This window comes from Gossypium hirsutum, chromosome A05 (genome assembly GCF_007990345.1).
Source record: "Gossypium hirsutum isolate 1008001.06 chromosome A05, Gossypium_hirsutum_v2.1, whole genome shotgun sequence".
Lineage (NCBI taxonomy): Eukaryota > Viridiplantae > Streptophyta > Magnoliopsida > Malvales > Malvaceae > Gossypium > Gossypium hirsutum.
The window spans coordinates 28,684,098-28,696,148 of record NC_053428.1 but is presented as its reverse complement, the minus strand read 5'-3'; the positions used below and the strand labels follow the sequence as shown (position 1 = coordinate 28,696,148).

The 12,051-nt window shown below is 35.7% G+C and overlaps 2 long non-coding RNA genes across 3 annotated transcripts; one reads left to right on the top strand and one right to left on the bottom strand.

Moving 5' to 3' along the window:
• Positions 1-5,418: 5,418 nt before the first annotated feature.
• LOC121229015 (uncharacterized) lies at positions 5,419-11,155 on the top strand. Its single transcript, XR_005926432.1, has 2 exons — positions 5,419-8,759; positions 8,986-11,155. It is a non-coding gene; the product is annotated as an uncharacterized lncRNA (long non-coding RNA).
• Positions 8,968-11,693, bottom strand: LOC107957599 (uncharacterized). 2 transcript variants are annotated; one of them, XR_001700504.2, is made up of 4 exons: positions 10,876-11,693; positions 10,655-10,736; positions 10,211-10,572; positions 8,968-10,087 (listed from the first exon to the last, which is right to left on the bottom strand). It is a non-coding gene; the product is annotated as an uncharacterized lncRNA (long non-coding RNA). The 2 variants fall into 2 exon arrangements; XR_001700503.2 differs by lacking the exon at positions 8,968-10,087 and having other exon boundaries at positions 10,185-10,572.
• Positions 11,694-12,051: the final 358 nt, after the last annotated feature.

Sequence of the window (12,051 nt, the reverse complement as noted above, 5' to 3'; positions counted from 1 at the left end):
GATCCATGATGAGTCATGCTGATCTACCGACTTCCTTTTGGGGTCATGCACTTGAAACAGCTGCTTTCACACTAAATCGTATTCCATCTAAATCAGTTCAAAAGACGCCATATGAGATGTGGACTGGAAAACGTCCCAGTATGACTTTTATGAAAATTTAGGGTTGCGAAGCTTATGTTAAACGTCAAACGTCTACTAAGCTTAAACCCAAATCTGAAAGGTGTATTTTTGTGGGGTATCTGAAAGAAACCAAATGATATTATTTCTTTAATCCCACTGAGAACAAAATGTTTGTTGCTCGGACTGGTGTCTTCCTAGAGAGAGAATTTGTTTCTAGAAAAGGAAGTGGGAGAAAGATTGAACTTGAAGAAATTTGAAAATCACAAGATACCACTAAACCAGAGATAGAACAACAGTAAATGCCACAAGAAATTAGGGAATATGTAACTGTTGTAGAAACACAACCACCGAACAGATCTTTAAAAGAATGCCATACACCTGAGAGATATGGATTTCTCATTACAACATATGGTGACGTTCTTCTTATAGATCAAGATGAGCCTAGAACTTATCAAGAAGCGATGACGAGCCTAGACTCTAAGAAATGGCTTGAGGCCATGAGATCTGAGATGGATTCCATGTATGAAAACCAAGTATGGACTTTGATTGACCCACCCGAAGGGGTTAAACCATAGGGTGCAAATGGGTTTTCAAAAAGAAAACTGAAATGGATGGTAATGTACAAACATACAAGGGGCGATTAGTCTCTAAAGGTTTTCGCCAAATTCATGGTGTTGACTATGATGAAACCTTTTCTCCTGTAGCTATGTTTAAATCCATCAGGATCTTGCTCGCCATAGCTGCATTTCATGATTATAAAATTTGGCAGATGGACGTCAAAACAGCTTTCCTTAACGTGAAACTTGAAGAGGATGTGTACATGACACAACCTGAAGGTTTTGTCAATCCAAAGGATGCTAGAAAGATATATAAGCTACAAAGATCCATTTATGGATTAAAGCAAGTTCTCGAAGTTGGAATCTTCGTTTTAACGATGCAATCAAGGAGTTTGGTTTTGTCAAAAATGAAGATGAGCCATGTGTTTACAAGAAAGTTAGTGGGAACACTATCACATTCTTGGTACTGTATGTGGATGACATACTTATCATGGGAAATGGCATACCTACCTTGCAGTCTATTAAAACCTGGTTAGGAAGTTATTTTTCTATGAAGGACTTGGGCGAAGCCACTTACATATTAGGAGTCAAGATCTATAGAAATAGATCTAGACGACTACTAGGTCTAAGCCAAAGTATATACATAGATAAAGTATTGAAAAGGTTCAACATGGAAGAATCTAAGAGAGGATTCCTACCTATGAGACATGGTATTTCACTCTCGAAGGAAATGTGTCCTTCAACTCCACAAGAGAGAGAACGCATGAGTAAAATTTCATATGCTTATGCTATTGGATCTATCATGTATGCCATGTTATATACTCATCCAGATGTCTCATATGCCTTAAGTGTGACGAGCAGGTACTAAATAGATCCCGGTGAAGGTCACTAGACTACAGTCAAGAATATCCTTAAATACTTGAGAAGAACTAAGGATACATTCCTAATATATGAAGGTGAGGAAGAGTTAAGTGTAAAAGGTTACACTGATGCCAGCTTCCAAACCGACAAGGATGATTCTCGATCGGAATCAGGTTTTGTGTTTTACCTTAATTGTGGTGCTGTGAGTTAGAAGAGTTCAAAGCAAAGTACAGTAGCCGATTCTACAACAGAGGCTGAGTATATTGCAATCAAATTCATTATAGAATTAATTTAATTGGGCAATCAAATATCAAATATATTATATGTACAAGGACGTTGTACACATAAGGAGAACATAATTCTATTAATATATGAATTTCATTCGTATATAAATTTAAATAAATATAGTTTACCGAAATCTTTATTATAATTAATGTAATTATAAGTTTCAGTTAAAACATTATTATATTTATTTATTTTAATTATGATTATTATGTTCAGATTAAAATTTAATAAATTAAGAATTCGTTATATACATACCAATTATAAGGGGAGTTATTATAACAGCCCGATTTTGGGCCTAGTCAGAACAGTAGTTTCTAGACCACTATTCCGAGGCCAGAGAAAATTATTTTAGTATTATTTTGTGTTATAATATAATTTTATAAGTGCATGTAAATTTTGGTAAGTTAATTTAAGCGATTTCTAGCCCAATTTCGAAAAAGGACTAAATCGCGTAAAAGGTAAAAGTTGAGCTTTAATACCTAAAGGTGTTAAATTGCCTTGTATTTTAAATTGGGGGTATTTAAAGTGAAATTAGGCCATTTAAAGAGTGATGGCCGGCCATGAGACAAGGAATGAAATGGTCAAACATGTTAGGTAAGTGTTTGGTGACTTATTTGACAAATAAGTAATAAAATAAAGAAAAGAAAATATCATCTTTTCTTCATCTTCTCTCCACCAAAAAAATGGCAGCAAAGAAAGGGTTTAGAAGCTGGAAACTTTCAGCAAAGAAACTCCCTTTATAGTAAGTGATTTTAATGCTTTTTCTTGATAATTTTACATTCTTGGAACCCCTAAAGCATGAGCTTTCATATGAGGGGTCTATTTTGCAAAATGATGAAGAGTATAGGGTTTTCTCATGAGAGTAAATGTGTTGTTTGCTGTGTTTTTATGGAAGATTATGAGTCCTAGTTGTCTAATAAACAACTTTTGTAAAAGAAATTGCATGAAAACACCTTAAAAGGGGCTAGATTGCTAAGTTGTAAAATGAGTTGTAAATGTGTGAAATAGTTGAAATTATGAGTTGCTATAGTTATGAAAATGGTTCATCTAGACTCAAGGAGTAAAGAAATGTGATAAAAATTATTTTACGAGCCTAGGGGTAATTTGGTAATTTTGGCAAAATATAGGGGCAAAATTGTAAAAATTGCCCAAGTGTGTCAATGGACTAATTTGATCAGTACATTGTTTTAATAAGTTGAATGTGATATTTTAGATGATGAAAATCGAGATTTGGACCTAGAACGGAAAGAAATTGATTAAGGGATAATTACGTCTTTTTTCACCTTTGTGGTATCGAGGTAAGTTCATGTGTAAATAATGTAGCATAATTGTTATTTTGTAAGTTATTGATGTTAAATATATGATATGCTGATTTTTATCATGAAATATATGCTTTGTGGTTATTTTCGAATAAAATGCAAGTTATGTGTATTATCTGTTAAATATAAAGTGCTACCGAGTATTGGTTTCGGTATTTTACGGAAGATGGCAAGGATATGTGTTCGAGGAAAATCTCGTTTGAACCTTAGGAATAGATTAGGATACAAGTGACATGTCACTAGGATGGTTGAGCATCCGAACTCGTTGAGTTGAGTCCGAGTTCGTGAGATGTAATTAGGTATCCGAGCTCATTGAGTTGAGTCCGAGTTCACTTATGGATGCGAACGCCCGAGCTCGTTGAGTTGAGTCCGAGTTCACTTATGGGCGGGTTACATGGTAGCTTGGCTACATATGTGGCACTTATGTGCAAACTTTCCATGTATCCGAATTATATTCCGATGTGTTCAACGGGTAAAATTCTACTCAAATGGAGGAATACTCGAGATGAAAGGGACATATTGGTAAATGTTGTGAAATGGATACTTTGAACAGGTATGTACTTAACCCTCGGGTTGAAAACTCGACATAACAACAATATGGTAAGATGGTAAATGAAAATGTGATATGAATGTCTCGGTGATGATTATACAAACGATGGTGTATTAATTTTGTGAACAATGATCATGAATGAGTAATTTAGCCTTGACAGATTTGAGTTACTGCAGTAGTGTAACTTTGAAAATACACTAAAAATAGTGGAAAATGAGTTAGAGGCCGAATAAAATATGGGATTAAAGCTTAATGAGTCTATTTTCACATGAAAGAAACAGGGGTAGAAAAAGAATTCCATATTGTGTATATTTGAATTATTGTGAAACAGGGTCTGAATGAATTCGAGATCCCCTGTTCTGATATTAGAAATTCACCAAAAATTGTAAAAAAATTATTAAGAGTCATATCTTACATAAATGGATTCCTTATTGAGTCTATTTTTAGGGAAAATAAATGGCATGGTCGTTGGAATTTTTTACAGGGAGAAATTCGGCTTGTAGTGCACAGGGGCCAGAGTGGTCATACCCTGAAATAGGGGAGAATTTAACTAATAAACTGTACTAATTGGCCCAACCAAAAATTCTAGAAAAAAATTAGTAACTAGACATATGAGTCTAGTTTCAAGAGAAATAGACGAGAATATTATTCGAGTCTTGTACTATGAGATAATCGAACTTTAGTACAGAAAGGTCGGAACTGTCAGACAGTGAATCAGGGGTAACTTTGAGGAATAAACTGTACTATTTGGCTTAACCAAAAATTCTGGAAATTTTATGGAAGAAAGGAAAATAAGTATATTTTTAAGGAAAATTAACGGAACTTAATTCGGAGTTTCGTAGCTCTAGATATAAATAATTTAGTGACCGTTGCTCAGAAAGACAGCTTGTAGTGAACTTGAGAATATGTTGTAAACATTGATAAAACAAGTTAATGAGTTGCTTATTATTTTCATATGAACTTACTAAGCGAAAGCTTACCCCCCTCTTCTTTCCCATGTTTTCTAGAGTTTCTAAGTTAGCTCGGGTTGGAGGCCGTCAGAGATATTATCACACTGTCAAGCTAACGCTATTGGTGTAGTGATTTCAAGTACTTTGAGCCTATGGCATGTATAGGAGTTTAAATATTAGAGTACGTGATATGGCTTTAACCATATGTGTTGGCCTATTTTGATTATGGGGTTGTAAATCTATTTTAATTATGCATGCATGTGCTATGGTATTATGTGATGAGTTTATAATGATTATAGTATGAATGTGGTAAAGATGTGAGTAAAATCTATGATATCTATTGCATGTGAAATTGCCATAATCATGACATGTTAGGAATGTTTAAGTACCTAATTTTGCCATGTTTTATGTTATTGTATAAGTATGCGTGTACCTATTGTGAGTGTGACAAAATGGCTTGGAAAATAGCCTTGTATTTGTCCAGGTTTTCGGACACGGGTTTGGGACACGGGCGTGTTCCTAGCAGACGGGCGTGTCCCTAACACACGGGCGTGTGCTCTATACCCACACGGGCGTATGAAGCCTTAATGCAAGAGATTTTCTAAGTTTTTCATGAGTTCTCGGTTGGGTCCCGAACCACTCCGGATGTATGTTTTGGGCCTTGTAAGCCCGTATATGGGACAGATTGTATGTGAAAATAAAAGTTTTTAATTATTTGAGATTTAAGTTTTTAATTATTTGAGATTTCATGGCCCTGTTTAGTATGGAAGTGTTAGTAAAAGTCAGGTAGCACCTCGAACCCCGTCCCGGCATCAGATGCGGGCGAGGGGTGTTACAGTTATATATAGAAAGGGAGAAAAACCCTAAAAAGTGAATATATATAAAAACCCGAAGCTTTGCTACTAAGTCTAGCAACTGTCAAGCAAAATATCTTTGAAAATAGTTTTGGAGATTTCTTCCGTTCATTGTCAACTGGGTGGATTATGTAGAGGTCGGGATCATAAAGATTGCAGCTTGGATTCGAAAGCAAATCAGTATTCTCATTACCGAGGCTTCACTATCTACTCAGATTGAAGTTTCAGTAATTTCAAAACCTTTTTCACCCCGATTAGTTCCTCGCACATGGATCCGTGATTTGGATTGCAGGAATTTTTTTTTCCGTTGTGCCATGTGGGTACCGGAGTTCCAACATATAGTACCAATTAGTAAAGTAAAAGAAAGTGCTTATAGAACTTAATCTCTTAATTTAAGTGTTATACAAGAATTAAAGTCTTTTATTGATTATTTATCTCATATAAATTAATTAATTGTAGATAAAATAATCATTTAATATTGTTATTTAATTATTTTAATTTAATTAGTAATAACATAAGATTTTGTTAGAATTTGTCAATTTAACGACATCCTAATTAGTCTGCTAACCCTAGCAAGCCAATGTCTGCCGCCGCTCGCATAAGTTTATAGGTTTTTCTGGTCTACCAATTTTTTTGCTTTCGATTTTTTGTGTTCATTTAAAATTAGTATTTTGATAATTAGTCTATCACGCACGCTTGGAGTAAGGTTTTCTGAATCTTGAGGCGGGTATTTGCATCAATGGAAAATAGATTAGCTGATCTCTCTCTCAACGATGATGAAGATGAAATTTTACAGATTCAAATAGACTCGGTTGCAAGTAAGGAAAGGGGTGAGTTTCAACTAGTAGAGTGCTTCCTGACGGCAAGCATAGTACACTTTCCAGCCATGAAAAGTACGATAGCGAATCTGTGGCATCCAATTCGTGAAGTTCAGATCCGAGATTTGGGAGAAAAAAAGGTACTTATTCCAATTCTTTCACGTTATGGACATGGATCGGGTTCTCAAGGGGTCACCATGGACCTTCAACAACCATTTATTCGTTCTTCACAGATTATAGTATGGAGAGGATCCAGTAAAGGTGCCATTAATCTATACCCCTTTTTAGGTTCAAATTCATGATGTTCCTACTGGATTATTTTCTGAAAAATTAGCAACACAATTGTGTAAATTTTTGGAAAGTTTTTTGGAATATGATGGTGCAAATCTAGGGAAGGAGAATTACAATTATATGCGTATAAGAGCTCAAATTGACATTAGATGTCCACTAAAAAGGAAGAAACAGGTTATGTTTAATAGAATATGTTCCTACGTTAGATTCAAGTATGAATGTTTATCTCTGTTTTGCTTTTATTGTGGTCGACTGGGGCATAGCGATTCGTTTTGTGAAGCGAAGATGCTACTTGGGGTGGAATTTGCTGAGTTAGGTTGGGATCTCTCTCTACGGGCTCGATCACGAAGAGTTTTGTCGATGAATAGTGTTTGGCTTAGGAAGGAGAATGATAGTCAACGTGAAAGAGAGGGGAAAAATTGTTGGGGGTCAATGAGTAAATTATTGGATGATTTGATTAAGGGCGGAGATGGAATGACCATTGATCTAGTTTTAGGTTTCAAACTAGAAGGGGTTTCATCAACTTTAGACTGGAAGAATGTTAATTTATCATCAGATTTTTCACATTCAGTTATGGAGAATGATATGGAGGATGGTATTTTGATTGGAGAGGAGAGGAAAAAGAGAGCTAGAGGGGTGATGCAGGAAACATCAGAAAGAGATGTTACTACCGAAGGGAATAGAAGGACGGTGGATTCCAATCAATTTTTATCGTTGGCTGCCAAGAGGCAAGCCGACTGGTCGCAATAAAAATCTTGAGTTAGAATGTCCATGGTTTGGGGAGGCCACGGACGATTCGACGACTTCGGCACTTGCTGAGGATGTGTAATCCCCATATTGTCTTCTTTATAGAGACGAAACTTGGTAGTAGGCAGATGGAACGTGTGTGTAGAAGATGCGGTTTTATGCATGGTCTTGAGGTAAATTCTGAAGGTAGTAGAGGAGGTTTATGTTTGGCTTGACGAACAGATATTTCAGTTGTTCTTCGATCTTACTCTAAAAGACATATTGATATGGAAGTCGAATGTCAAATGGCGATTCACAGGTTTTTATGGGTCTCCTTATGCATAAGAGAGAAGTAATTCATGGGAGGTTTTGAAAAGCCTAAATAATGTTGGAGATGACCCATTAGTTCATTTGTGGGGATTTTAATGAAATAATGTATGGGTTTGAGAAGAAAGGAGGGCTGCCTAGGGATGGAAGAATGATGGATTTATTTCAGAGAACTTTGGAGGAATGTCAATTGGTAGATATCGGTTATCTAGGCAGATGGTTCACATGGGAGAGAGATAATCTTCCGGAGACAAATATACGAGAACGACTAGATAGAGGGGTAACAAATGATGAATGGGTATTTTTGTTTCTAAAAGTGAAAGTAAAGCATTTGGTGCACTTATTTTCAGACCACTATCCCTTATTGATTAATACCAGTAGAGAAGAGAGATGTCTGAAGAACAGAAACTTTAGATTTGAAGCTTGGTGGTCATTGGATGAATCTTTTCTTAATGAGGTTGAACGAATTTGGGGGACATCTTTAGGGAACTTGATGGAAAAGCTAGAAAATGTTAAAAAAGGGATTGGACGTTTGGGCTGGACAGATCCAATTTAATAGGAAGAAGAAAAAACAAGTACTTACGAATAAGCTAGCTGATTTATATAAGCAGAGAGAGATGATAACAATTTGACAGAGCTGTTTGACACAAAAATACAGTTGAACTTTGAGATTGAAAAGGATGAACGATACTAGGAACAAAGGGCTCGGCTGAACTGGCTGAAACTTGGTGACAAGCAACATAACGTAAAAAGTGAAACCTTATTCGTAAGCTAGTAAATGAAGTTGGGGAGGAGAAGGAGGTTCTACATGAAATGGAGGTGGTGGCCAGTTCATATTTTCAGAAGCTTTTTTCGGCAGGATATAGAGGATCTCTTGAACACTTGCTATCAGACGTTGATCGGTGTATTAATGATGAGGATAATAAGTTGCTCACCGCTAAATATACAAAAGAGGATATTCAAATTGCGGTATTTGATATGGGACCTACGAAAGCTCTAGGCGAAGATGGTCCCCCGAGATTATTTTATTAAAAATGTTGGCACATTATTAGGAGTGAAGTAACGAAGTTTTGCTTACTACTCTTGAATGGTAGCATGGAGGTTAGTTTACTAAATTTTACAAATACTGTGCTCATTCTAAAAATTGCTAACCCGTTTAATTTAATGCATTTTCGTCTAATTAGCCTATGTAATTTGCTATATAAAATTTTGGCAAAGGTTATTGCGAACCGTTTTCGAGCTATAATTGGCAAATTTATCGATGATGCATAGAGTGCTTTTGTGCTGGGACGTTTAATTTCTGATAATGTGTTGTTCGCTTATGAAGTTTTGAACACGTTAAAGCAAAAGAGGATGGGGAAGAAAGGGTTCATGGCAGTGAAACTTGACATGAACAAAGCACATGATAGAGTGGAATGGGATTTTCTAGAGCAAGTTAAGACTCGGATGGGTTTTGCAGCAAGATGGATTGAGACGATTATGAAGTGTGTTTCTACAGTCTTTTATTCAGTGATTTTGAATAGACAATTAGAAGGAAAGTTCCAGCCAATAAGATGACTCTGACAGGGAGACCCATTAAGTCCTTTCTTATTTCTGTTATGTGGTGAGGGTTTATCCAGTTTAATGCGACTAGGAGTAAGAGAAAGGCTTTCGAAAGGAGTGAAAGTAAGTAGAAACGGTCCTTCAATTTCGCATCTATTATTTACAGATGATTGCATTTTATTCAGATAGGCCACAAGAAGGGGGCACAAGTATTAAAAAGTATTTTGTAAGAATACAGAAGTTGCTCGGGTCAATGTGTGAATTTTCATAAATCAACGGTTTTCTTCAGTAAGAACACTTCAGAGGAAAAAAAGAATTGGGTAGTCAATTTGCTGGGTGTTCGTAGCTTTAACGAGCTAGAGAGGTATCTTGGTTTGCCAAATATGGTAAGGAGGAGGAAAAAGGATGCATTTCAGAATTTGAAAGACCGTATTAAAAAACGAATAAATAACTGGAGTACTAGTAATTTTGCAAGCTGTTCTAACCTATTCGATGGCATGTTTTTTAAAATCGCTATGTGAGGAGCTTGAAAGTATTTTAGCAAAGTATTGGTGGCAGCAGGGTTGGGGGAAGAGGGGAATTCATTGGTGTACTTGGAAAAACCTTTGTTTTTTAAAAGAAAATAGTGGCTTAGGTTTTCGTAATTTAAGTTAATTTAATATTACGTTATTTGCTAAACAAGGTTGGTGTTTGATTAGTTATCCTTGTTCATTATTAGCCAGGGTTTTGAAAGTGAAATACTATCCGAGATCGAATTTCTTAAAGGCTCAGTTAGGAACTTTACCTTCACTTACTTGAGAGAGCATTTGGGCAGCCAATGGTCTCCTTAAAAAAGGATTATGCTGGAGAATTGGACGAGGAAATAAGGTATTCATTTGGTATGATTGCTGGATTCAGGGGATTGATTCATTGGAAAGGCCAAACAATTCAAAAAATATGCAGATAAAGTTAGTTTCGGATCTTATTGATAATACTAATAGGAAATGGAGGGCAAAGTTAATTAGCAATACCTTTCAGCCAAGGGTGACTTGATCAATCTTACAAATCTCATTATCAGAATCTAACCACGAAGATTTTCAAGTCTAAAGGGGTAAACCGACTGGTACATACTCAGTTCACAGTGCTTACAAACTATTACAAATTGCTAATCTGGATCCTAGTGATTATTTATTACAGACTGAATCTAAGGACTTTTTTAGAAAATTATGGAATCTGCAACTACCACCTAAAGTTACAATTACAATCTGGTGCATATCCTGGAATTATATTACCACTTTGGGAAATCTCAGACATAGAAGAATAGTGTCCAACGCCAGATGCCCTCGTTGTGGCTATGAAGTGGAAGACTGTCATCACATCCTCAAGCAATGCCCTATAAGCATTGAAGTTTGGCAGTTAGTAAATTTATCATGGGTCACAGATATTTTTCAACTTAATTTCTGGGAATGGCTTACCGAGGTTTTCAAACAAAGGTCGGAGGAACAATGCAGATATTTTTGTTTTGCCTTATGGATGTTCTGGTTTTCAAGGAATCAACTGTTGCATAAGAAGATAAACACAAGAAGTGAAAGCATCACGTAACAGATTCGGAATCATATGACAGAGTTTGAGGGGATTAGAGCAAAAAAGATTTTAACAAACACAGTCAATAAACAAAGTGTGAGGGAAGACGTACCGATGGTGAAGATTTAATTTGATGCGGCGTTTGACTACAAAAAGCACAGATCGGCGTCAGGCTGGTGATTTGGGGTACAAGAAACGAGTTTCTGGTTTTGAAGTCAATCATTCATGCCAATATTGCATCTCCGTTCGCAGCAGAGGCACATGCAGGATTGGATGCAGTAAAGTTAGGAATGAAATGGGTTTTCAGGAAAATCAGATATTATGTGACTCAAGAACAGTAATTCAAAAATGCCAGTCAACAACAAGGGATTACTCAATTATCGGAGCAATTATTAGAGACATCCACAGCAAGAAATCATGCTTTCAAAAGATCGAGTTCTAATACATTCAGAGAACAGGGAATAGGAGAGCTCATAATATCGCAAGTGAATCATTGAAGAAAGGAGAGAATACATACCTGGAGAGCGAAGAACTGATTCGGCGCACTGGTGGTGAAGTAGAACAACGGGTAATGAATCCAGACTAATGGATTAGGAGAAATTTGTTTTTCAAAATAGGATAGCAAAGAAAGTATCCTTGGGCAGAGCTATCGACAGACGAATGGAATGGATGAGAAAGACGATAAGACAAGTCGTGCAAGACTAATGGTTTCCAGCTGTTGAAGTGTGAATAATGGGTAGATTAGGTTTACTTTTCCTAGGCTATTAATTGTTTTTTCGGTTTCCATTTATTTTTCTAATTTTTTTTTTCAATTTGATTTGCTGGTTTCAATACAGATGGTAAAAGGCTGAGGCGGTCATTGGGCTTGCCTTAGTAAGCCAGAACAATTGTTTTTTGGTTGTTTTATTTTAATAATGAATACCTAGTATATCCTTATTCAAAAAAAATAGTAATAATATAAATTTTTATAATCTATCTATTAATTAATTTAAATCAATCAGAGAACAAACAATTATAACACAATGTGTAACATCATCATTTTTACCTTGAAATTTTGACTTAACCTATGATAATTTCGTCTTAACACGTAGCACTTTGTAATTGGTCCAAAAACTTATTTACCTACATTTATGCATTCATATTATTTTATATGTCAACATGTTTTTACTATTTCTCATATCTTGTTATGAACTCATGATGATTCAATTACTTTATATCAATTTTAAAAAATTCACCTCAAAATTACATCATTATATTTATCACATGTTAAAATAATTAATAAGAATAT